This window comes from Sorex fumeus, unplaced genomic scaffold, assembly GCF_029834395.1.
Source record: "Sorex fumeus unplaced genomic scaffold, SorFum_2.1 ptg000009l, whole genome shotgun sequence".
Taxonomy (NCBI): domain Eukaryota; kingdom Metazoa; phylum Chordata; class Mammalia; order Eulipotyphla; family Soricidae; genus Sorex; species Sorex fumeus.
The window spans coordinates 31,265,052-31,292,812 of record NW_026606066.1 but is presented as its reverse complement, the minus strand read 5'-3'; the positions used below and the strand labels follow the sequence as shown (position 1 = coordinate 31,292,812).

Genomic DNA, 27,761 nt, shown 5'->3' with positions numbered 1-27,761 from the left:
TGCAGTAGATCATCAAGGAAGGTCTGCTGCGATGTGGAAAGGCTTAGATAGTGGGGCTAGCTACAGAATTCTGCCACAAACAACAGCTTTGCCTTCTACCTGAGTCTGAGCCCTGCCTTTCTTGCTAGCTCCTGCTCTACTCATTCCATACCTGCTAGTTGGCCCCTCAATCACATAACCTGATTCTTGCATAACTCTTTTACTGCTTCTGTTTCTCTGGTAAAATCTTGACCAACACAATCTCCCACCAGAATAAAGGAGGAAGGACTATACAACAGCTCAATAGTTAATGAGAACTAAATTGGGTTTTCACAGTATTGCTTCATTATGGAGTGGGAAGTGTTCAAGTCCTAGAACATCAGATACCCCATATTCAAACATAAGTACAATACACATAACATATGCCACAACTTCTGTCCAACCGCATTCATTATGCATTCACTTGGCAAATATTTGTTCTGAAAAGCAGTGGGGGAGAGAGAATGGTGAGCTAGACAGAAATGGTCCCTGCTCTTAGGGAGTTTACTGGCTAGCAGGAGATCAGGCATCAAAACAATAATTATACCAATAGTCATCTAATTATAATTATGACGAGTGCTAGAAAATACACAATGCTGCTGGCATATTTAGTAGGGGAATTGTACCAACTGTGACAGGCTTTTAGAAGTGTTGCTAAAGGATGATACTAAAGCTATGATTAGAGGGTAAGAAGTCAGTAGCCAGGCAAAGCAGACTAACACCAACCCAGGTCCTTGTATCACTTGAACAAAGGACTCACACAGAGAAGGACCTAAACAAACTCAAGCTCTGAAAGATGGCTATAAGTCTGAGACTTAAATAAGGATGAAGGTAAGGTTCAAAAGGGGGAGAGAGAGAAAGAGAGAGAGAGAAAGAGAGAGAAAGGAGAGAGAGAGTGCACGAGAGAGAGAAGTGTCTGTCATAGAGGCAGGTGGGGGGTGGAAGAAAAATGGGGACCATTGGTAGGGAGAAATATACACTGGTGAAGGGATGAGTGTTAGAACATTGTATGACTGAAACTCAATCATGAACAACTTTGCATCTGTGTATATCACTGTGATTCAATAAAAAAAATAGGGCCGGAGCGATAGCACAGCGGGTAGGGCATTCGCCTTACACGCGGCCAACATGGCCGACCCGAGTTCGATTCCTCCACCCCTCTCGGAGAGCCCGGCAAACTACCAAGAGTATTCGATATGCCAAACACAGTAACAAAAAAAATAAAAGTAAATAAATTTACACATTATCTTCAAAAAACTTAATACAAAGATTGTGTTCTCCCACCCCCCCTCCCAAAAAAATAAATTAAGGATGAAGGCCATAGAAGGTCAACAGGCACACTAAGGATACTTTCAGCAATGGATAACTACTATATATGTTAAAGTGAATGATATCATGGTAAGATTTGGACTATAGTACTTTCTAGCAGTTGTATGCAATGTAGAAGGCCAACGAGATGTGGGGGGAGAGGCAGGTACAAGGCTTCTATTACAGTCCAGGAAACGAGAACAGCATGAGAAAAGGCAGGATAATGGGAAAAAGAGAAACAGTTGGAAAAGAATCAACAGAACACGGCTTTGCATTGGACCATTTCCCAAGGAGCTAGGGCAGGTGGCAGAGAGCTGATGCGGGAGAGAGGATCACCGTGCTGCTTTGAACATGTACAACTTGGCAATTTTGGTGAAATTTCCATATGAAAATGTGTCTTTGCAATTCAAATGGTATCAGTTCATGGGGTTTGCTACCACAGAAATTGATGAGAACAAACAGAAAAAGTGTGCAGAGTGAGAAGACCTTGGATTGACCGGGAACCCACTCATGTTTTAGAAAGACGAGCCTGAAGAGAAGCCATGTTGATGAAGCCCACAGTCACTGTCACTGTCACTGTCCTCCCGTTGTTCATCGATTTGCTTGAGCGGGTCCAGTAACGTCACCATTGTAAGACTTGTTGTTACTGTGTTTGGCATATCAAACACGTCACAAGTAGCGTGCCAGGTTTTGCCATACGGGCAAGATACTCTCAGTAGCTTGCTGGGCTCTCCAAGAGGGGCAGAGGAATCGAACCTGGGCTGGCTGAGTCGGCCAAAGCCCACAGTCATTTATACAAAAAGAGTTTTCATATGCTCTCATAGCCCTCTCTATACAAAAGGGTGCAGACTTCCACTGAAGAGGAAAAGTAAGTGTAGGGGCAACAACTCAAAAAAAAAAAAAAACAACTCATCTAAATAGGCCTAAATTATTTCCAACCAAGGTGTTTTAGACAGTGGACACCACCTCAGTGGTTACTGTTGGTAAGTTATTCAGTCTTTGGGTCAAAACTGTACTTCGTGAAGTCACTGCTTATTAACACTAATAGCTGGGCCCTTTATGTATAATTAGTTCAGGCAATTAGTTGTAAACCTCACATTAGAACACACTGCTTTAATCTTTGAAAATCGTTATGTGTCTCATTATTCTTAGAGTACTTCACTTGAAAGCAAAAGCTAAACCAATAGGAAGGACCCATTTTAAAAAGCTCTAAAAAGAGTGTCCCAGTCCCCCCAAAGACGCACGCAAATTAGTGCAGGCTCAGTGGCTAAAAGACTTGGGCTCCAGGAGCGGAAGCATTTAAATTAAAATTGCACATTCTCAGACAGGGAACACTTCTTGCCTTCATCCTCCCCATTAGGAAGAAACAAAATATTCAGAGACAGCTCTCCCAGTGGGTTGAGGTTCCGAGGGCAATTTGTAAGGCGTTGTTATTACAGCTTCTAAACACAGGCCCAGCAGAGACAGCTTAGGCCCAGCAGTCACAACAGCGTGCGACACGAGTGGGAGCTTCATGAATATGTGATGATGACAGTTTTCCTCCTGGCAGTCCCCAACTTCTCATGGGACCTGGGCCAAGAAGTTGGTTTTTCAAGTCTATTACCAGAACTTGAAATTTACTTTCTTTAAGAGAAAAAAAAAACTGTTATTAGAGGTAGACACCTAAAAGTGGGATAGCGAGGTAAAATGGAAGCTCCATTCCTACTTTTGGAGTGGTCTCCATAGTGTTGTCCATGAGGCTCTTCTGAGAGACATTCCCACCAGAAGTAAATGAGAGTTTCCTTTTCTCCACACCCCTGCCAACATGTGCTCTTCTCAGTTTTTTGTTATGATCAATATCAAGAACCTGGTCACTATTTTATAACCTATCTAAACTATAATTTTTAAAAAATTAATGCTCTGAGGAAGGACTATAACTCAAGAGGCGCCTTGTATGTGTGAAGTCTTGAGTTCAGTGTCTGGTATCAAAAAAACAAATACAACTGATGGAAAGAGCCACATGTAAGCCACAATAGAGTTTAACTAGCGTTCCTTTAATAAAATTCACCCTTTACAATAACGCTTTTGTGAAGAAATGACATTGAGCCCAGCTTGGCTGCACCCCACAGACCCTACCCCCCACCCCACCCCACCCACACACACACGCCTATCAGTAGCCCCAGGATGCACAGAGACACACAGAGACACCTCACCCAACAGCATGAAAAGGACTTACCTGTCTCCCAGCTGAGATTCTGGTCGAAAGACAATGAACCAACGGGTCCAGACCAGCTTACCACTGAGAGAGCCAAACACAAAGATAAGAGCATGCATGTAGCTGTGTTTTAGAGTAGAATAAAGCCAAGACTTAGGCTTTGGCTGAAGTGCTGGTGGAAAAAAAAAAAGGCACTGTGGAACTCCCCAAAAGGACTTTTGGCTATGCTCAGGAAGCTAGCAGGAAGGGGAGGGAGCGATTGGATTCTGGCAGGAGACTGAGGGGCAGGAGCCACAACCACCTCCCAGAAATCCTACGTAAAGTCTGAACTTAACTGGAAACCAAACCTAGAACCATCAGGGCCTGCTGCTACCCAGTCCCTGAAGCCAGCACTTGATAGTTCATAGCCTGGTCAATGCAGTAGGGAACATTCCAATTTGGTAGCTTGGCTCTAAAGAACCGACTGCACCCCAGTCCTCAGCTTCATCCAAGGAGAGACCCAATGGTTGTTGATACACCCAATATATACAACAATGCACATACTGTCTGTATTTGTTTTCCAAAATTGACATCTAAACCTCAAAGGCCATTAAACTGTAATATTCAAAATATGGTCATCACAGTTTAAAGGGATGAAGTTTGTGTTTTACATTCAGGACACCCTGGTTTGAGTCCCAGCACTGCTGGTCCCCTTAGCATGGTGGTAAGGAAACCCTAAGCTCAGACCAGGAGTAGCCCCTAAGGATCATTGGAGCGGGACTATAAACCAAAAATAAAATAGTAACTAAAGGAAAGTGAGATGTGAAAAACTCCAAAGAAGAAATACAAAAGAAGGACTAAGAAGAGGTCTAAAATGCAAAGCAATTGATCCAGAGACTCACAAATGAATCTCAAAATGTATTAACTCCCTACAGAGATATCTCTGAACCCCAACCGCTTACAATTTTATTTATTTATTTATTTTGCTTTTTGGGTCACACCCAGCAATGCTCAGGGGTTACTCCTGGCTCTGCGCTCAGGAATCACTCTTGGCAGTGCTCGGGGGACCATATGGGATGCCAGGGTCGAACCTGGGTCGACCACGTGCAAGGCAAACGCCCTACCCACTGTCCTCCAGCCCCCAATTTACAATTTTAGAATTCCAGAAGCACACAGACACTTCTTCGGCCGCATGACCTCTCTGATATTCATAATAAGCAATAGAAAATAAATTATCTAGCATCTGCCCCTGGTAGGTAGGCTTGAATGGTGGTGGGAAAATTTGAAATAATGGTGATGGGAAGATGTAATGGTGGTGATATTGGTGTTGAAATATTGAATATAATCAATTAATTTGAACCAGCTTATGAAAATACTTCCTGTCCAGCACTGTCCAGCACTGACCTCCCATTGTTCATCGATTTGCTCGAGCGGGCACCAGTAACGTCTCACAACAAATTGTGAGACTTGTTACTATTTTTGGCATATCGAGTATGCCATGAGGAGCTTGCCAGGCTCTGCCATGCAGGCGAGATACTCTCGGTAGCTTGCCGGGCTCTCCTAGAGACTCGGAGGAATCGAACCCTGGTTGGCCACGTGCAAGGCAAATGCCTGCTGTGCTATTGCTCCAGCCAATGAAAATGAAATTTAAAAAATAAAATGCAAGGCAAGGCAAGGACCAGAAGAACTAAGACAGCAGGGAGAGCACTTGTCTTGCCTAGGATTCATCTCTGAGCACAGAGCCAGGAGTAAGCCCTGAGTACCACCAGGTGTGGTGCAATGCGAATTGACAGTGGAACTCAGCATCAAAGCTTTTGCCTTGCGTGTGTAAGGTTCAGTGCTAATCACTGGCAATGTAAAAACAAAAGCAGAACAAAAAGACTAAAAAGGAAGAAACGGGCGAAAAGGAAAACAGAGAGTTGGTGATTCCTAGAAGTCTAATAATCATAATTGTTTTTAAGAAGAACATATAGAAAAGGGACAAAATAGTCTACAAATCTAAAGATGCGTCAGATCTTAAGGATCCAAGTTTCCCAGAATGAACTGGGACTGTAAATACACAGGGGGAAAAAATAGAATTTAAAAAGGAGAATATGCTAATCTACCATAGAAGAAGACAAACTTGAATTAGATACAAAAGATAATACTTTAAAATAACACCAGTTTTCTTAACACAAACACTGGAAGTGCGGGGAAATAGACTAATGTCTTGAATATTCTAAAAGAAAATTATTTCCTGCCTAGAATTTATTCCTAGTCAACCCATCAGTGAAGAATGAAGGGCCACAGAGATAGCCCAAGAGACTGGAGCACATGCTTTGATGCGGGAGCCCCAGCTTCAATTGCTTTTTTTTTTCGTTTTGGCTTTTTGGGTCACATCTGGTGATGCTCAGTTGTTATGTAACCCCTGGCTCTGCACTCAGGAATTACTCCTGGCAGTGCTCAGGGACTATATGGGATGCCAGAGATCAAATCCAGGTTGACCATGTGCAAGGCAAATGCCCTGCTCACTGTACCATCACTCTGGCCCCCAGGGTTCAATTCTTGACACTGCCTGGTCCCCTGAGCATCACACCAAGAACAGCCAATGAACACTGCCAAGTATGGTACAAAAAACAAAAGAGAACAAAACAAAATCCAAAAAAGTGAGATAGTACTGGGGCCCAGGACCTATGCCTTACATGTCTGAAACCCTGAGTACCACATGGTCCCCCAAGAACTGCAAAGTGTGGTTCTGATGCAAAGTGTGGTTCTGATGATCCCCTAGCACTGTTGGTGTGGGCTTTGGGGCCCTCAGCACCACCACATGAGCAGCACTGCATCATTGTCCCTGAGTATTAAGCCTTCTGCCCAGTGGGCTAAGTGTCACCAGGAGTGGCCCCTCAGACCCCAGAGAATTGCTTGGGAGCCCTCAGAAATTGGTTACACAACGGTGTGTGTATTTTCTGACACTCAGGACACTCAGCCAGATGTGCAAGGGTTCCAAAAGTAAAAGTGTAAACTGGTAAGAACAGATACTACACAGGATCTCAGACCAAAAGGCCGAGAAGCTTGCCAGAAGAGTATGTGTGGGTGTGTGTATGGATGTGTGTCTGGGAGGGCAAGGGGGTCAAGGGGCAGTTTGGATGAAACTATCAGCTGACAATAGTCGCTATTGTAGTTGGAAATCATTTTGGACAGGAACTGAAAGTAGTTACATAATAACTTTCATTATCTCTATTGCAAACCATAAGGCCCGAATCAAAAGGAGAGAGGGAGAGAGGGAGAGAGACAGACAGACAGACAGACAGACAGAGACAGAGAGAAAGAGAGAGTAAAGTGCTAGCCATCGTGGCAGTGGCAGGTGGGAGAGGGGGGAGTGGCAGAACGCAGGAGGAAAACGAGGAATATTGGTGGTGAGGAAAGAACATTGGTGAAGGGACAGGTGTTGGAACATTATTCCAACACCTAATCATGAAATCCAATCATGAACAATTTTATAACTGTGTATATCACTGTGATTCAATTAGAAAAAAATCACTGTATCACTGTAGTCCTGTTGTTGATCCCTGGCATCCCATTCATCCCAGTCCTGAGATTTTAGCAATAAATAAAATTTAAAAATTTAAGAACAAATAAATTTTAAAAGCAGGTGAGAAGAAAACACAAAACAAGACAAAAAAAAAAAAGTAAAGTGTCTAACCCCAGAGAGCGCTGTGGCTAAGGATGTGCACTGAGGCCCATAGTGAGGCCCCTGGACAGCCTATGTGAGCACTACAGTGAGCCCTGGCAAGCCTAAAATCAGAATGCACCTGTGAACAAGCACTGTGAGCACCATGGCTGACTGCTCAAGTACCACCGCCAACATGCATGCACCCTAGCCAGCACCACAGCTAAGCGCATGTGTTGCCTGTCACTGCAGTGCAAAACCAGGCAAGGGAAGAGGGGAAGCTTCTCTTGTCACTAAGGGATCAGGCCACCCAGTCAAAGAGCACAGTCACAAACTGTACACACTCAATAACGTCACTGTAAGATTGACAGGTCCTTCCCCCACCAGGAATGATCCCTTCGGGTAGAGCCAGCAGCAAGCCCTGAGCATAGCTGGGTGTGATCCCCAAACTTACCCTTGTAAATACAAATTTAAAAATTAAATATGGGAGCTGGAGAGACAGTACAGCAGTTAGGCTGACCTAGGTTTGATCCCTGGCATCCCATATGGTCCCCCACACACCGCCAGGAGTCATTCCTGAGTGTGAAGCCAGGAATAACCCCTGAGCATTGCTAGGGGTGTCCCAAAATGAACGAAAGAATTAAAATAAATTTAAAATTGAATATAAGTAATACATTTAGGGTCCAAAGAGAACGCGAGGATGAACAACAAGGAGACTCATGTACAGACGTTCCTGTCCAGGGACATACAAGTCAGGAAGCTGGTGGTATTAAAAAATCTCTTTAGAGGAAAGTGATACTACATGTCTTACAGTTTAATGTGCCCATGAATCACTTGAGAATCTTCATAAAAGGTGTTCTGATGCAGATGGTCAGGTGAGCCTGTGTTTATGCTCCCAGGTGAGGCCAAACCCACTGGGCAATACATCACAATGTGTGTAGCAGAGAATTAAGACAAATGAAGGAGAGCTGAGGTTAGATCCATGGAAAGTACACAGAAAAATACTTAAGTGCTTCATGGAGGGAGAAGGGACAGCTCTTTCTTAGCAAAGAATTCAATTACTAAACAGAGCAGAGAAAAATCGAATAATATCATTAGGCTAACACCTCAGTAATGATTGGTCCAGTCAGGATCTACTGAGGGGAACTAAGATTAGGATGCAAAAAATTAGGGAGAAATAAGATGTGTGCATACTCTCAAAAAATCTCCCCTAGTTTTAGTATTAGTTTTAAAGGAGAAAATATCAAATTCAAAAAGAGGAAGCCAGCAAAAACCACTTAAAATCACATGATCAAGGTTAGTTTAGCATCACCTGTAATAAGACATGCTGCTATCATGCACCTCCTGATGATGCAGAGAAAGGCACATCTCTCTATGGTATATAATCTTATTGTAATCATCAGAAAATATTAAACTAACCTAATGGTAGAACCCCTAATGAAATATCGGGGCATCACTCTTCAAAAGTGTCAGACAGCCATCTTGCCTGCAGAGAAATGGTCCAGCATTAGATCTCCAAAAGAACATGACACTGCCAAACCTTCCCAGGTAGACTGGTCTGGGCTGAGAACTCTGGGGCCTTTTTGGAATGGATGTGGACACACCTTTCTGCCTGAGGGCACAGCAGCCCACAGCCATACCCAACACCCTCCAACATAAAAAACGGCCCAGCTCCACAAAGGAATCTCATCAAAGCTACCAAGCTACCAAATTGTTCCAGATCTATAGCTCCTGGACCACACAGTTGCAGCCACCTCAAAATAACATAGTACTGTCAGCCCAGTAGGATCACAACTGTGATTGGAAAGTCACACAGAAGACCACCAAGTTCAATGAGCCTGAACAAAAACACAGAAGGCTCACTGAGCATTAACCAGCAAGGTAGATCTTCAGACCATGACACTAGTGACAACATTGCGAGATATCGGAATTATTACTGTCACTGTCGCTGTCCTCCCGTTGTTCATCGATTTGATAACTCCATTTGTCTTTGTACCGTAACAATATGAAGCAAAATTACTTGGTGGTGGTAGAAACTGGAGACACTGGTGGAGGGAAGCGCACACTGGGGGTGAGACTAGTAGTGAGATTTGGTGTTGGAACATTTAATGCCTGAAACAACTGTATTACGAACAATCTGGTGAATCACAGGGTTATAATAAAAACTTAATTAAAAAAGTGTCAAGATGATGAGTGATAAGACTAAGGAGCTCTCATTGGGAGTGACTGAACTGGCAAATAACTAAATGTGGTATGAGATGATCCTGGAGAAACATCTGAACGGAAACAGGATCACACACACACACACACACACACAAAAATGACATTAAAGTGAGGTATATCATGTGAAGAATATTAAGCCAATGTTATTTCATAAAGATAGTATGGTTGGGGGAAGGGGTTATCATTAGAGGCAGTGAACAAAAGTTAAGCAATTCTGTTGTACACATGCAACTCTTCTGTCTCAAGCTATCTGAAAAGACGACGTTAAACAAAACAAGATAAAAAGGATGTCTTTGTACAGCATACTTCAGTGGCTAAAGTCCAAACTGTACCACTATCATTCTGTGGATAAAGTGCTTTTAAAATACAGCTTTTTTACTCATTTACATAATGTCTCTGGTTATTTTACTACAATCAGGAGAACAGAGGAGTTGTAGCAGAGACTTTAGGACTTTTGAGAAAAAGTCCTCTCATATCAACTCTGGGTTTGACTCCTGGTAATCCTGTTACTAACTAGTTACTCTGCCCAACCTCTGCCTCTATTTTCTTTTTTTACAAATAAGCCTCCAAAGCAGCAATAAATAATTACTGAACTCTTGGGGCTGGAGGAATAGTACAGTGAGTAGGGCAATTGCCTTGTATGCAGCCAACCATGTTTGATTCCCAGCACCCCATATGGTTCCCCAAGCACTGTTATAAGTAATTTCTGAGTAAAGATGCAGGAGTAACCCACGCATCATTAGATATAGCCCCAAAACAAAACAGTTACTGATCTCACAGGGTTATTATGAACTTTAATATAAACAGGTAAAAAGAAAAATAATGTAATAAGTATCAGTGTTTTTTGTGTGTGCATGCATTTTCCTTTGTGTAGTTTTTGGGCCACACCTGGCAGTACTCTGAGACTACTGGTAGTGCTTAGGGGACCATGCAGTGCCAGGGTATCAGATTTAGAACCTGAAGATGCAAAGTCTGACTCCAATCCTCTGTGTCATCACCCCAGTCCAAAAACTATCAAGCTGGTTTGTTTACATTTTTGTTTTCTGGTGGTGATGGTGCCAGGAATTGCACACAATTGTCACACAACTCTTCTAAGCTCAATTTCCATCATCTGATTTGTATTTGCTTATCATCAAAAAGTCAGGAAGGAAAAAACATGATTTAGAAGTAATCATTTAGTTGTACTTTCTTAAAATAATTTCTATTTCGTTTTAGGAAGGCCTCTGAACATTTGCAATCTTCCCTCAAGATCCTTTCAGAATGTTCACTTCTATCTCTTCTTTCCGCACCCAGGAGCAATCAGTTCCACCCTCCACACCTGGGGTTCTTACAGGTGACAGCCTCTGTGTCCTTATGAACCCCAGATGTTCACTTACTTATCTCCACAGGCAGCTACTAGCAGCAGTTGGACTCGCAGCTGACAAACCCAACTGTGGGAGACTGAAAATGGATCTCCAGATTCTCAGAATTGATGAGTGTTATATTATAAGGCCAAAGAGAATATTACCTTATACTTCTGTGGCTCTCTGCAAGCATATGTGTGTATGCACCCCTACATGATCAGGACATGGAGAGGAGGTATATGGGTGGGTTCTAAATGCAAATTCCATGCATTTGCTTATGAGAGAATCACAGGGTGTTTGTACTCAGAAAAAGGAAGGAGAGACAGGAAAAGATGATGTGAAGTTGGGACAGAGATGAGGAGTCACACTACTACAAGTCAGAGAACACCAAGTAATTCCAGGGTCTGGTGAAAGATGCTAGCAATGCCAGGGAAACTGGGAGAAAAGACAAGTTTGCCCCAGCAGTGGAGGCGGGGGTTTGTGGGGGAAGGGGAATGCCACGCTGAAGTCACAATCTCTGTCCAGTGGAACTCATTTTGGACTTCTGGTTTATATAACAATGAAAGAATAAATCCACATCATTTGGAGCCCCCAAGTTTCTGCTAATTGGTTATAGCTAGAAAATTCATATACATGGGTACGCACTCAATGGCATGCATGAATACACAAACACATTGTACCATTTTCTTATTTTAAAAAATTCTAGGGCAGGAAATGATCAAAGGGATGAAGTGCATGCTTATAGCCTGAGGCCCAGGGTGCAGTCTCTGGCACTGCACCACTGGAGACATCCCTAGGGGCCCCAGTATCACACTGCCAGGACTGAGCACTGCCTTGGAAAGTCAAAACTAAATAAAGTGGAAAAAGTTAAATCTACAAACTAGTGTTATTAAAACCTTTGAGAAGTGAATTAATTATTTCTGCAAATGATTTCATCAGTCACTGTCACTGTCATCCCATTGTTCGTCTATTTGCTCGAGCGGGCACCAGTACCATCTCTATTCGTCCCAGCCCTGAGATTTTAGCAGCCTCTCCTCTCGTCCTTCCCCACTGCCATACTGGAGGCTCCCTCAGGGTCAGGGGAATGAGACCCGTCATTGTTACTGTTTTTGGCATATCAAATATGCCACGGGTAGCAAAATTTCTAACTCCCCCCTTGCTAAGAAAACGAACAGATGAATGGCAGAGCCAGAGAATACTGGGGTAAGGTGCTTGCCTTGAATGTGGCTGTCCCAGGTTTGACCCTCTGAACCTTGCCAGGAGTGATCCCTGTTCCATGGGGAGAGTGGCCACTGTCAGTACTAAGAAAACACCCCTTTCATACTTCTTTGTCATACGGATGTGGGGAAAAATGAACTATCATCTACTCTTGGTGGGAATGTCAAGTAATTCAACTGTTTTGGAAAACGACATGAACTTTACCCAAAAATCTAAGAACTCACACTTCCACAGGATCTAGTAATTCCACTTCTTGGTATCAAGCCCAAGGACCTGAAAGCACTATTTCAAAAAGATACTTGTGCCCCTATGTTCACTGCAGCACTATTCACAAAAGCCAGGCTACGGAAACAAGCGCCTCCCACCCCAAGTCTCCAAGAACAGATAACTGGATAAATAAAGCATGGTACATATCTACAGTGGAATACTACTCCGCTTTCACAGAACGTGAAATCAGGCAACTTGTCACTGCATGAATGGTCTGGTGGGTATCGTGCTGAGTGAAGTCAATCTGAAGGAGAGGGACAGACACAGAAAGACATCTCTAACAGGCTGGATATAAAGAAAACCATTAAGGGAACAACGAATGGCAAAGAATAATAGAACCAGAGGGCTGATCCACAGAACTGCAGGGGTAAGGGTGGGGATGTGGATTGGTCCGTGGGGTACTGGTGGAGGGAAGCAGTAACAGTGGCAGTGGATGTGGTGTTGGAATGGTGTGTGCATGGAGCTACTGTTGACAGTACTGTAGAGTATTTGCCATTTGCAGACAGCTCTGAAGCTGCTTTCTTCAGGACAACTGGCAGCAATTTTTAAACGATGTGGTTCAGCAGGAGAGCACCTGCCCTGATGTATAAGGCCCTAAGTTCTATTCCTCCCCACCCCCCCAAAAAAAAACCATATTGCAATTTACTAGAAAGTGGGGATAAGCAGAGATGAAGTGTCAGAAAAGCTCTCCTACACTGTCTACCTCAAGTCACAGCTTCTAATGTTAATCTGTTTTGGTATTTTTTCATTCTGTTTTTAATGCACTGTCAAAATTGACACTGAACATTAAATGTGCAAGTTAGGCTGAACAGCATTACATAGTAGTTAGTAGATGCCTTGAACTCCTAGGTTCAAACTTCCTAAAAAATTCTAAAATGAAAAAAATGATGTAACAGCTCTTTGATTTTGTTTTGGAAGCACACTCAACAGTGCTGGGGAAAGGGTGGAAAGGGGGCATTGTTCGTGCAGTGTTTGGGGGACCAGGTGCCACCAGGATCCCTCCTGCAAATCATGTGCTCTGGTGATCTGAGTAATATCCCCAGCTCACTGATTTAAGAAAACCTAAAATGGTCTTAAATTATAATTCGAAAAAAAAAAAAGAACAATATTTTAAAGTATACAAGTGACACTACTATGACCTTATAGTTTTGTGCTCAGTTTTCCAAGGGAAAAGATAGTGTCAATGATTTTCACACAGTTTGTGAACTCAGTGGCCCCACTCCTAATTCCTGACCACATAATGTTATGGAATCTGTGAGTACTATTTCCTTTGTGTAGATTTAACTGTTGATAATACAGTTTTTTCCTCACAAAGCCAGCAGGCCCCAAGCCCTGCTAGGTGTGGCCCAAAGCCCCTTCCAAGAGAAACCCCAAACATATCCCTTTTATTTTCTTTCACTACTAGAAAGAAGAGAGTTTAATCCTTCATATGAGGCAACAATTAGATGCTAACTTTCTCAAATAGCCAACAAGATAAATCTTAATCATATGACCTTCAAGTATCACAGTAACAAAAGAACTGATGTGGAAAATTGGATGCATCATCTGTAGAGACTACCGAAAAGGCTCGACTAGTTGAAAGTTAGAGATTAACTCAACTTTGACTACTTTCAACAGTTTGAAGTGTAATTTAAAGTAGCAGAATTAATACAAATGCTTTGCCCAGGCCTTGATACTTCGTAGCCAAGAGCCAAATGCTTCTAAAGTGTGACAAATGATCACTCTAATTAAAACTGATCAAGCACTTAGCTGTGCTGCTTAGTGCTATAATGCCCTTAAGAGGATTACACAAACAATTCTGGAAATATACAAAGCCATGGCGTTTGTTAATGAACTCTGGATAAAACATTTTAGTGTTTCAATAAGTGACTAAAACTTACTTCTCACTTACCAAATGACTGACCTAAAACTGATTTAAATATATGTACTGGAAATATTTTCTCCGACTCTGTTACTTGTTTTGTTGCTGAGGTTGTTGTTCTTGTTATTGTTTCTGTCTTTCTACCAGGTTGTTTATTTTTTTAATGAAAACAATTTTAATACAGCCTAATTTACCAATGTTTCCATTTGTGATGAGCACTCTTCATATCTCATTTTGGCGATTTGTTTTCATCCACATACATTGCTGTTTCACCTCTCTCAGAGCTATAACTGATAAGAAACTATTACTTGCGAGGAAAATTTCATTAGAAAATCAGGCAAAATTTTGGGGAGTGCTTTCCCCTGTGTCACTTTTCATTGTCATCAGCTGGGTAGCTATGAGTTCCTTTGTCTTTTAAAGCTAAGAGAGCCATTCCCAACGGTAGGAAGAGCTAGGTCTCGGAAAGGTTTTCTGTCCCATCTATCAGCCTCCACCTGGGACTCCATCTTCCCTTTCTTCCTCCTTTATAGCATTCCTCATTCCCCAACCACTTACTCAACACAAATCCCAACCTCCACAGGAAGGAAGTAGTATGGACCGGCTGGTTTGAAGGCTACTGCGGACTGTTCCTGAAATCCAAATCTATAATTGACTCTGGAACCATGGCTGTCACTGATATTTTAATTTTCTCATCTGATGCTGAGGACTGGGGCCAGGGTAAGCAGGGACAGGAGGTGCGGGAAAGAATTATCTACAACAGTACCTTTAGGCCTTTGGTGTGAATGAGAACTACTATATATCAAGACCATGGCACAGAGTAGGCCCTGAACAAACCAAAAAACAATAGCATAAAAAGGAACAGCCAATCAATGCGCCAGTACACCACTAGTCAAAACACTTAGTTGCTTCTGAGCATTTGCTAAGGGAAACTCTATCCACCTCAAGGGCACTTTCCCAGGAACCTTATCAACCCTATGTAAACTTCTTACCACACCCAAAAAGCTGCTAATTTACTCCCCAGTCAGTCTTATTCTCCACAGACTCCTGAAATTTTCATTTCTGCCAAGATGACATAAGAAGTACAATTCATATTCCTCCCAGAGAGCAATCCTGAAATGAACAAAATCTAAAAAGAAGCATTTTCACAACAGCAATGTCTAGAGATGGGAAATGAGGGGACCCTGCAGTGGAGCAACTCTCAGCCAGAGTGCCCAGCCAGGACACAGGAAGCCCCCACCACACATCACACCCCCAGGGAGAAGCACATGGACCGAACCAGGGTCCAGGAAGTCCAAGGCAACTCTAACTCAGAGAAAAACAGCCTCACAGAAAGAGATCTGGACAGATCTGCACAATCCTCCTCAAGAACTCAGCTGAGGGGGGCCAGAGGGATAGTATAGGGGTAAAAGGCATTTGCCCTGCATGCAGTCAACCTGGGTTTGATCTCTGGCACCCCATATGGTTCCCCAAGCACCACCAGGAGTGTAGAGTAGGAGTCAGCCCTGCACATTGTCAGGTGTGGCTCCCAAAATCAAATAAATAAAATAGAAGTATAAGCAGGGTCCTCCAAAGGAAAGAAAAGCAAGAGATGCAAAGATACTTTCAAAGAAATAATGGCAATATCAAAATTGAAATATCAAACTTCTTAAAAAAAAAAAAAAAACCTTCACAGATCCTAAGAGACAATTCAGAGGTCAAGGGTACAAGTTTTGCATACTCTAAAATCCAAGTTCAAACTCTAGCACCTCATGGTTCCTGGCTGCTGCCCAATATATAGTCTGAGCACTACAAGGGTAGGTGTGCTGACAGTCCCCAGACCATAGACTGAGCAACACCACTGGTCTGGCTGACTAAAAACTATAAGGAGTGGCCCCCAAACCCTCTTAGCACTGACTGAGTGTAAGGGGTGGGGAAAAGGGGAAAAACAGTTCAGTGAACCCCAAGAACAAGAGACATGGAGGTAAAAGTTACAGGGAATATCCTAATTAGTAATAAAAAGGAAATTACTTTGGTTTGCTGTGTTTTGGGGGTTGCAACCCAACAGTGAACAGGGACTATTTCTGGCTCTGCACTTAGAGGTTGTTTTTATGTTTTGTTTTGTTTGGGGGTTTGTTTTGTTTATTTTTATTTTGAGCTATCTATTTTTCTTTTCTTTTTATTTTTTAATTTTTGAATCACCATGAGATAGTTATAAAGGTGATCATGATCGGGCTTCAGTCACACAATATTCTGACACTCATTCCTCCGTCAGTGCATTTCCCACCACCCACATTCCCAGTTTTCCACCAGCCACCCCCCACCCCCATCCTGCTGCTATGGCAGGCACTTTCCTGACTCTATCTCTTTCTCTCTCTCACTCTCGCTCTCGTTCTCGCTCTCTCCCCCCCCTCTTCCTCCCTCCCAACTGTCTTCTCCTTAAGGGTTGTTTTTTTATGGTGCTGGGGGACCATGAGATGCCAGGGAACACACCAGTGTTTTCAGCACACAAAACTAGAGGATACCATGCTGAATGGAGTCAGCCAGATGAAAAGTGACGGATACGGGATAGACTCTCTCATATGCGGGTCTTAAAGTCACAGAGCCAAGGAGCAACAAAGGTCCAAAAATAACATAATAGGAAAACAGATTCACACAACTGAGTGGAAGTGCTGAGTTGGAGGTGCTAAAAGGGAAGGGCCTTGGCGTCCTCGGAAAAGTGAGAAGGTACACTGGCTGTGGTTCTGGAATTATGTGCATGAGAAGCCATTAAGAGCATTGTAAACCATTGATTCTCAATATTTTAAAATTCATTTTTTAAAACGCACTCAGCCCTTTGAGTTCTCTCTCCCACCCTACAAAAAATATTGTTAAATTATACAGAGGGGTGAAAAGATACAATATGTGCAAAAATATGGATAACAGATTTCTCTAACAGCAATGTAAATCAAAAGTAACATCTTTAAAAATCTGAAAGAAAAATAATACCGTCTCTACTTAAGAGTTTGTGACCAGGGAAATTAACTTTCAAATAAGAAGTCGAAATGCAGAGTCTTTCAGGTACCAACAGATAAAAATATAACCACCATGAGACCCAAGAAATGCTAAAGGAAGTCCTTCAAGCAAAAGAGAAATCACTCTAGGGGAAGTAAGTATCTAATGTGTGGCTATACCTGGATTATAAGTAAACACAGAGCTAGAGAAATAAGATTTTTTTTCTTTTTGGGTCACACCCAGCCGATGCTCAGGGGTTACTCCTGACTTTGCACTCAGGAATCACTCCTGGCGGTGCTTGGGGGACCATATGTGATGCTGAGAATCGAACCCGGGTCGGCCGCGTGCAAGGCAAAGCCCTACCCGCTGTGCTATTGCTCCAGCCCCAGAAATGATTTTAATTACTATTTAATCTCCTCAAAAAAAGACCTCTTCCCCCAAATGATTACAACACAACGTGAGGTTTCTAAAACACATGTCAAGTCAAACTACAATAACCCCACACAGAGTTCAGGGAGAGGGGAATGTCTTCTGGGTACCTGTGCTGTGCTTCCTAGAATGCTCAATTGTGAACTAGATTCTGCCATTCCCCAGTAACTACTTCTTCTAAGTGGTTCATTCATTCAATCAATTTTCTCTAAGGAAGAACACAAAATGCACCAAAAAAAAATTGCATATGTTGAAATTCTAATTCTCAAGCTAAAGGTATTAGGAGACTATGTTCTGAGGAAGACTGAGATCCTGTGAGTGGAGCCTCATGAAGGAAATGAGACCCTTGTGAAAGAGATACAAATAGCTCCTTATCCCTCTTTCTGCTCTGCATCCTTATTTTGAAGGTCCTCTCCAGAAGCTGCCCCTACACCTGCTGACCTCAGACTTCCAGCTCCGGAAGTGAGAGAATGAGCTGCCTATACTGTTTATAAGCCACCCAATTCCTTTATTATAGCAGCCAAAACTGGCCAAGCCAGGATTGACAGATGCCGACCAATTCACTGACTAATATAAGACCATAGACCTGGGGTTGGTGCGGGGTGGGGGGGTGGGGGGGGTAGTGAGAGTGAGTAGAAGTCGGAAGAGGGGTCAGAGGGTTGGGCTCAGTGGTAGAGCACTTTCCTTGCAAGTGTGAGGCCCTGAGTTCAATCTCTGGTACTAAAAATAAATACTATTAATAACAAATTCTATACATATGTTATATCTTAAAAGGGCACCATAACTGCAGGAACAAGCACAGGAATCTACAGAAGCATTTTTCCGGATGAAAAGGAATACTGTCATTTCCATCAGCATTTTCTCTATGTTCACAAAGGTATTTGCAAATCAACCCAAATGTCACAAATGCAGACAGTCAGTACAGCTTAGGGGCCACATGGGTAATAGTATAAGCCTGGCGCTGATTTGGTTACCTCACAGAACCTCATTGACCAAATAAAGTAGACCTGAGGAGTCTAAGATCCTTTTTGCAAGCTAGTTAATGCCAGTCTGGAGCAATAGCACAGTGGGTAAGGTGTTTGCTTTGCATGTGGCTGACATGGCCGACCCGGGTTCGATTTCTCCACCCCTCTCGAAGAGCCCGGCAAGCTACCGAGAGTATCTTGCCTGCACAGCAAAGCCTGGCAAGCTACCCATGACGTATTCAATATGCCAAAAAACAGTAACAAAAAGTCTCACAATTTGTTGTGAGATGTTACTGGTGCCCGCTTGAGCAAATCAATGATCAACGGGACAACAGTGCTACAGTGCAGTGCAGTTAATGCCAGGAAGGTTCGTGGATTTATTAAGTCTTAGGGATCGAGATGCTAAGAAAATACCATGACAGATACTTCTGGCATCTCTATGTCACAAAGTCTTCTCAAGCCAATCCCCCAAGCATCCTTATTTTGAAAGGTAGCCATTCTTTCCCTCTCCAGCTGTCATTCTGATTTTATGAATATCAGCTGCCTGCCAACTGCCAACTTTCAACACAGCTTACAGTCATTTCTGCAGTACTTACCATGATCATGAACCAGGTTCAAATCAGGAAAATCAAGTTAATCTTATTTTTCAATAAAATACTAACATAAATTTATAAAGTGTGTTTTTTAGGACTATTTCATTAAAGACTGTCCAGAATTCCCAAAGAAAAAATCTAGAATGAAAATTCCAAGGAATTAAGAAAATAGCACACAATGATCAAGTAGCACCCTTCCCACAAGGCACAGTAAGACATTCTGGCTCAAAACATTTTGAGATGCAATGTAATCATCTGAGTCACATATATAAACTAAAACTTAGGGGCAGATGTATGGACTAATTTGTCAGGGACAACATTCTACTACCTCCCTCCAAAAGAGATTACTAATTTCCTGTTTTAAATACAGTCATCATACCTGTGCCAGATGAGAAGAGAGAGCATTACATCATGGTTTGTGAGAAAATTTTAGCCTAAAGAAATGCAATCTTGCTTACCATTAGCTCCTAAGTTACTGCTTTGCAGAAAAATGTCAAATGGTCTGTCTTAAAGCACAAAGAAATAACTAGGAAGTGCTGGAATCTTAAAGAAATGTACTTTAACCTTTGCTTCCTTTATTGCTGATTTTAAAAACGGTAATTCTGTCTGAAGCTGTACTGCTGCAGAGATTCTGGCAAGCCGATGACATCTGCTTTCGACCCTCCCCGGAAGACACCCCCCCCTGCAATAAAATGCTTAAATTTCCCGCCCCCCAACAAAAACAATTAAAATAAAACAAAAACGGTAATCCTTCAGACTGTTATTTCACTTTATGCATCCTACTGAAAAGAATAACTAGGCAATCTTTTCAAAGCATTTTTTCAAAAAATATTTCTTAATAGATAAATAGAAATAGTTGTCAGCTGCCATATTATAATGGGCATTTGAGACTAGAAAATAGCATTGCTTCATCCAGATAAGTGCTTCCTTTAAATTTTAAAGGGAAATCTCTACAAGATTTTTTCTTTATTGTTATCAAAGATTAGAGTGTAAGTACAAACTAACCTATAATTACCATCTCTAATAGCAAACAATGTACAGTGTAATTTTATATGAATCAATTAACAAAAATTATATAGTCAACACTTACTGAATGCCCTCTATGAACAAGGCCATGTGATGTGGGGATTTAAAGGATGAATAGATAGAGCTTTTCATTTCTAAGGAAAGGTCTTTAGCAACGTGAATGTGGGGAACTTGTCGACTGAAAATAAAAATAAACTTAAGGGATCATAGAGATAGTAAGGTTCATGCTTTACATGCAACTGACTTCAGTTCAAACCAGGCACCACATGGTCCCCTCAGCATTGCTAGGTGCAGCCATGGAGGCCCTGGAGCAATGCTGGGGTGGCCCAGGAAATCCCCAGCAGATCCTCAGGCCCTCATTTGATCCCCCAGCCCGCTTGATCAAGAACTGCTGGAACGAGAGTAGCACACTACATTTGACAGGGTGTAAAGTAGAAGGCAATCAGTATCAGGGGGAAAAAAAAAAGAAATACATACATATATAAATTTATCAGCACACAAGGCTCAACCTTTAACAACATGTTAGCAATCTCTTACTCAAGGACTTAGTGGCCCCAGGATGAAACACAACAATCTTCACACACTTTCCTCTAAGGACTCTTTTCTGGATCATTTTCAGTGGATTATTCATAACAAGCAATACAAAATAAATTATTTAGGTCCGGCTTTGGGGGCAGACTTTGGGGGATCAGGGTGGGAAAATCCAAAATATGGTGGTGGGAAGATGTAATGGTGGTGGGACTGGTGTTGGAATTTGAATATAATAAATGATTGTAAATAATTTTATAAAAATAAAATAAAATTTTTAAAAAGAAGTGCTAGAAGTGACCCTAGGGAGAGCCCTCACTCAGAAAAAGAAACTTTAGTGCTACCAATCCAATGAGGCTCCCTTGGCATTGGACCAGACCCTCAGCAAAAGACTCAGGGAGTCGGAGGTGATACAGTTTCAAGCCAAGACAGTAATGTCAATTGGCCTTTTTCTAGAAAGACCCAAAAAACACCCCACAGTAATCCACAAATATCCTCATGAACTAAGAGAAATAATAAAAGTGTGCAGACAGACAATGTGGTTGGATCTGGGTGGAACAGAACAGAGAGAAAGGAAAATAAGATTATTTTGGAGACCCAGGATGGAGTTCAGCAAGATGACACATACTTATCCTGACTGCGGTCCTGGGTTCAGTTCCCATCAAACCCTGCAGCTCCACCATTCCAAGTGTTTATTTTTATTTGTTTCAAGCAGAATTTCCAAAATAAAGCACTACCTTTATATGGTACAAGGGAAGCAATCATTTGAATGTGGAAAACTGGCTTTCACATTTAATTTTCTTTTAATTACCAACTGGGATGGATCAACTGGGTCACAGTTTCAATCTTCCAGAGAATACTGAAATGCGAAACCACAGCAAAGCCAAGAAACTAAGACATCTAAAGTACATATGCTGCATCCAATTTGCTCTCCAAATTTTTTCAGTCATAAATGGTTATTAAGAAATAGTCACCAAATATCAATGAGATACAAAATGCCAAGTGAAAGTTTAATTTGGAGATTTTCTATTTGAATATGTATCCATGAACTGAAAAACCAGTTCCCACTAAAATTCCCTTAATCATTTTTGTTGACAAGTCTTAGATGCCTCTACTCCTACAAAAGCCAAGATTTCCTTTCACTACTGGTAGCACCAGGTGAAGTTTTGCTGTGGACCAGACACGCACAGAACGCAGGACACAGACAACCCAGAGTTCCACCCACAAAATATTCTCACACCACTGTAAAGAAACTACTTGGTATTTGACTGTGCCTTGGTTTTCTCATCTTTAAATGGTATTAGAGTGAACCTTGCATGAGTAAATACAAGTGCTTAAAAAACATCTATTATTTGCTCAGCATCTATTAAAATTTTTAAGTTTAACTACAGAAGGAGTAAAATGATTTTCATTTCCAAGGATTGGATGAATAGAGAAAAGAGGATTTTTCAGGGAGTGAAACTGCTCTATGATATTGCAAATGTGGGTACACTTTTTTTTTTTGCTTTTTGGGTCACACTCTGCAATGCACAGGGGTTATTCCTGGCTCTGTACTTAGGAATTACTCCTGGCGGTGCTCAAGGGACCATATGTGGGATGCTGGGAATCAAACCCGGGTCAGCCGCATGCAAGGCAAACACCTACCCACTGTACTATCGCTCCAGTCCCATCATTACACATTTGTTGAACCCACTGAATGTACAAAGATGAACCCTAATATCCACTATGGATCCTGGATGGTGTGCCCGTGGGAGAGGATCCACTTTAACAAATGTTCCATTCTGGTATAAAGTGCTGATGGTGGAGTCTAGGCTGGCTGAGAGCAGAGCATACACAGGAAATCATGCTTCCTGCTCAATTTTGCTTTGAATGTAAAATACTAAAAAGCATACTTATTTACACAATTTAGAAGAACAATGACTATCTCAGAAAATAGTCATCGCTGACAGATGGAGAAAAGAAATTTGTCAAGAACTGAAGGAATATACTCAGTTGTGAAAAATTTGATTTCCAGAGGCAAAATTAGACATGCCTTTAAAATACAGGTTTTCTGTGTTTCTAATTTTTTTCTCCAATAAACATGTAGCATTTTGAAGACCTGAGAATTTTTTAAAGGACTTTTCTTGAAAACATGACCCTGTTTTCAATTCAAAACTACTGGAGAAAGGGGGAAAAGGTATGTCTGTGGCCTCCGAGCTGCGCAGGAGGAAAAGAGCGGCTTGGAACGCCTTCAAGAGCGTCGAAGAAATAGCTAAGAGGACGAAGAACCTCCGGCTCCGGGCACATCTCTTTGATTCCACTGTTCTTCCTGCATTAACACATGCCTCAGAGACCTGGGCCCTATGCAAACAGGATGAGAACGCTATTCAGGTCTCCCAAAGAAGAATAGAAAGAGCTATGCTTGGAATATCACGTTTCACTCAAATGAGAGAAAGAATCCGGAGTTCTGACATCCGTCGACGATCAAGAATCAGGGACGCTGTCTCATTTGCCAAGGTGTTGAAAATCAGATGGGCTGGTCATGTAATGAGATTTAAAGACGACTGCTGGACTAGAGCTGTTACCGACTCGATTCCACGGGATGTCAAAAGACCACGTGGCCGCCCACCTACCAGATGGTCAGACTTCTTCATCAAGATCATGAATGATTGGTTTGAGGCTCTTCATGTTCCCGAAGCGAACAGATGCCATTGGGCCACACTAGCACGCAACAGGGACAAATGGAGACGTTACTGGCGCCCACTCGAGCAAATCGACGATTAACGGGAAGTTAAGTGATTAAGTGATTAAGTGGCACAGGAAAAGAGCAATCAGAGACGTGAAATGACACCTGCAACATCCTTAAAACCCAAAGAATCTCACAGAGAGCTTAAAACATATGATGTTAAAAAAAAAATATGATGTTGAAGATGATATGCACCAGTTAATTCTACAAATGATCACGTACCACTCCCAAACTAGGTCGGGGCAATGCCACAACAGCCCTGATAGGCAGGAACAATGAGATAAGTCACATATAGCCACACAGGTGGACTGGCAAGCCCAGGATGGCAGGACTTCTGGGGTGCAGGAAGGGCTTTCTGACATTCCAGACAACCTGTGAGCAAGTGAGAAGGAGCCCAGCAGGCAGCAGGGAGAAGGGTGCCTTGCATACAGCCAACCCTGGTTCATCCTTGATACCCAAATGGTCCCCCAAACACTGCTGGGAATGATTCCTTAGCACTGGAGGCAAGTGCATCCCTGAACGCTGCTGGGTGTGGTTCGTATACCCCATGGGTATGCCACAAGCTCTCCTTGGATGCTTCCTCCCCAGTCTGCAGAGGTGCTCCCAGCCAGCCCACAATCATATTCTTGGTGGAACACTTACCTAGCTGCACCTATTTAATTAAACAATGTTTTATCTTCCTTAATGAATCGGCTGGAGCGATAGCACAGTGCGGCTGGAATGATAGCACAGTGTGGCTGGAGCGATAGCACAGTGCGTAGGGCATTTGCCTTGCACATGGCCAACCCGGGTGACCCAGGTTCAATTCCCTTGCCCCTCTCGGAGAGCCTGCCAAGCTACCAAGTGTATCTCGCCTGCACGGCAAAGCCTGGCAAGCTACCCGTGACATATCTGATATGCCAAACACAGTAACAAGTCTCACAATGGAGACGTTACTGAGCCCGCTCGAGCAAATCAATGAACAATGGGAGGACAGTGCTGCAGTGCTACAATGAATGGGCACATTCTTGAGAGGAGAATCCATAGCTTGATCAGCTTTCATTCTCCCTTAAAGGCCACGCACATCACTTAAATATAGTCATGGCTCCAAGTACTAAGTGAGAAAGCATGTGAAATACTTCTGAAATCAGATTCTGAAATCAGATTATTAATATAAAAACAGCCTTGTAAATATTAGGTATTGTATTGTGGTTTTTGTTTTCTTTTTTTTCTTTTTGGGTCATACCCAGCGATTCACAGGGGTTACCTCCTAGCTCTGCACTCCCGAATCACTTCTGGCAGTGCTCGGGTGACCTATGGGATGCTGGGAATCGAACATGGGTCAGCCGCATGCAAGGCAAACTCCCTACCCGCTGTGCTATTGCTCCAGCCCCTAGCCTTGTAAATATAGTTGGTATTTTCTTCTCTCTCTCTCAAATTAGCTTTTGATCTGTAACAAGGCATAAGAGACATTATGACTGTATTTATATTTTACATAATAAGTCTTCCAATTAATGAATATTAATATATCTACTCTTCAATTAACATGTTAAAAATAATAAATTCTCAGTTGCACAGCACTTACAATGAACCCATTTAAGAAATAAGTATGCATTAACTCACTCCATTTTCTCAACAACCCTACATGTGAGTTACCATTTTCATAGTTCCATTTTACAAATAAGGTAGCTAAGGCAGAAGGCTAAATGACTTATTCAAAGTTGTAGAATTGGATACTGCAAAGCCAGGGCTCAAAACCAGACGGCTCTGGACCCAGTCGGCTCTTATAACCCTAAGTCTTACCTAAATAGCCATTCACTACAGAAATCTAACCTTATATAAGCATTTCAAAACTCACATGAGCTTTTTATCAGCACTTTTTATTCATAATACATTTTTTCTGTAATATAAACCAATGTATGTGTATTAATTACATCAAGGTTCTGGCTAAAGTACACATACACAATGTACTAATGCATATTTCATGTGTATTTTGCATTAAATATTATAACATTTAAAGCTACTTTACCCAACTTCTGAAAGCCTTTTGGTTTGTTTTTTAATAAAGGATACCCAGCAATGTTCAGCTAGATGCCTGGCCGGGCAGAGATGTGTGGTTTGGTGCTGGGCTTGGGTCCAGTCCTCCTGGACTATACGTGGGTGTTCAAGGGCCAGCAGAGCCAGGGATTGAACCCGGGGGCTTGTGCAAAAAAAAAAAAAAAAAAGCACACAGTCTAACACTTGACACATCACCCCAGGCCTCTCCAGACAACTTCCTTTTGGGGAAGAGGGGGTGGCTTCCAAGCAGCTCTCGGGGCTCTAAGCAAGGGTCCAAGAATATGAAATGCTCAGACCCTGTGGTGCCAAGGACCGCCCCCCACCCAGGGCCATCCCAGCAGTGCTGGGAACCACTAGGGTCATACCCAGTGACAGTGGGGCGGTGGGAGTGGAATAGGAACAAGAAATTATATACTATGTAACCCCATGCATTTTTCTTAAGACCTTTTCATAAGGTTGGGTTGATGGCTCAGCAATAAAGCAAGTGCCCTGCATACATGAGACCTGGGTTCAATTCCCAGCACTACAAATGTTAATGATAATAAAGTGAAGGATATAATATAGCCTACTGAGATGTTTTGTTTTCTTTTTTTTTAAAGTTTATTATTTGGGCTGGAGCGATAGCACAGCGGTAGGGTGCTTGCCTTGCACGCAGCCAACATGGCCGACCGGAGTTCGATTCCTCCGCCCCTCTCGGAGAGCCCGGCAAGCTACCGAGAGTATCTCGCCCGCACGGCAGAGCCTGGCAAGCTCCCCGTGATGTATTCGACATGCCAGGCACAGTAACAACAAAGTCTCCAATGGAGACGTTACTGGGCCTGCTCGAGCAAATCGATGAACAACAGGAGAGCCTTTACTTATTATTTGGGGGTGGAGTAGAATAGGTTCATTTTTGAACAGGGTGCCATGGTAGGAAGTGCTTCTTTCATTGATGAGGCCAAGAAAAACACTGAGCAGGAAAGTGCATTCTGAGGGAAGCTACTGAGTGTCCTACAGAGTGTACACTCTCTAGTGGACACCCAAGAAGCTTGGAGGACATAAACGAATGAAGAGCCTGTTCATAACCAAGGGGCAGCATCTCTGCTTGGGAAGACAAAACAAACAAAGGGCAACCCAAACAGAGCCGCAGAAGAACAGCAGATGGAGGTTCCGGAGCAATAGTACAGTGGGTATGGTAAGTAAGGTGTTGCCTTGCATCCAGCTGACCTGGGTTTGATCCCCAGCATCCCGTATCATCCCCTGAGCACCACCAGGAGTAACCCCTAAGCACTACCGTGTGTGGCCCAAAAACAAACAAACAAAAAGAACAGCAGAGAGAGCAACCATGGCAGTGGAAGGCCTGTGCCTGCCTGGGGGCTTCAGGAGGGATAGGTTGAGGGGGGTCAGGGGAAGGAATGGGGTGAGTCTGGTTGTAGGAGAAGTGGAGGAGACAATGGTGGGAAACATGAAGGGTGGCACCCTCAGAAAAACTAGAACTAGGCTGACCCTGGAAACTGTTACTGGCTTGGAATTTGCGACTTTGCCTTGCCATGTATAAACTAGTTGTCCAAGAAACATACTGCTGGCCATTAAGCAAATCAAAAACTACTTAATAATAAAGTTGCAACAGGTTTCTGATTTCCAAGCACTTCTGAATTGTACAGTGCCACAGGGTGAGTCAATGCTCAATCACCTACCCACGAGCAAGCCTGCAAAAATGTAGCTGCTTTGCTTTTGACTGCTTGGATTTGGGGTAAACGGGAATTTAATGTAATAATTAATCATTATATTATCGGTCTATACTGGAGTTAACAGTTCTGTTTTCACAGTCTGTGAAAATGTAATATATGTAAAGTGTAATCATTTTAATGAATACCACTTTGCCCTCATTTTTCAGATGAGATTCACAAAAGTTTACTGACCAGGGTCTGCTGCTGAACCTAGAAAGATGCGGGGACTATAACGTGGGAATTCAGGATATTTACTCTAGGGCTCTTCTTGCCAAATTCAATGGATATGTTACTAAATACTGTAGTATACATTACTATATGATTCCCCAAAAGAAGTATATTATGATCAAATGTGCCACAAGATAGCAAACTATTTTCACAAAGGCTTTATTGGGAAAAAGTACTTGAAAGCGTAGCAAGAAGCAGTTTGGTTCAGTAATGTACTTACATGTACTTAATATGTGCTGCTAACGCTTAAAGAAATGTTTCGAGTGTTCATATCAGATTAGACCTGCTGCCCAGATTCTATTAAGATGTAGATACAATAAACATACAGTTAAAGATCAAATGTACCCTGAAATTTCAACATCCCTGGAAAGTTCTAGGAAGGGTCTTTCAGATACTTCTACAGGTGTCTTCCACAAAGCCAACACTCCAAAGATCATTCCGACGTCTCCTCTTCTTTGACACCAAACTTCCTGACCTTTTTTCCATGCATC

At 42.5% G+C, this 27,761-nt stretch overlaps 1 protein-coding gene and 1 non-coding gene across 15 annotated transcripts in view; both read right to left on the bottom strand.

Annotated features, from left to right (window-relative positions):
* Nucleotides 1-27,761, bottom strand: part of OSBPL6 (oxysterol binding protein like 6) — a 241,267-nt gene that overhangs the window by 200,206 nt on the left and 13,300 nt on the right. The gene's annotated exons all lie outside the window — the stretch shown is intronic.
* LOC130019859 (U2 spliceosomal RNA) lies at nt 6,369-6,553 on the bottom strand. The gene has a single exon (XR_008791917.1). It is a non-coding gene; the product is annotated as a U2 spliceosomal RNA (small nuclear RNA).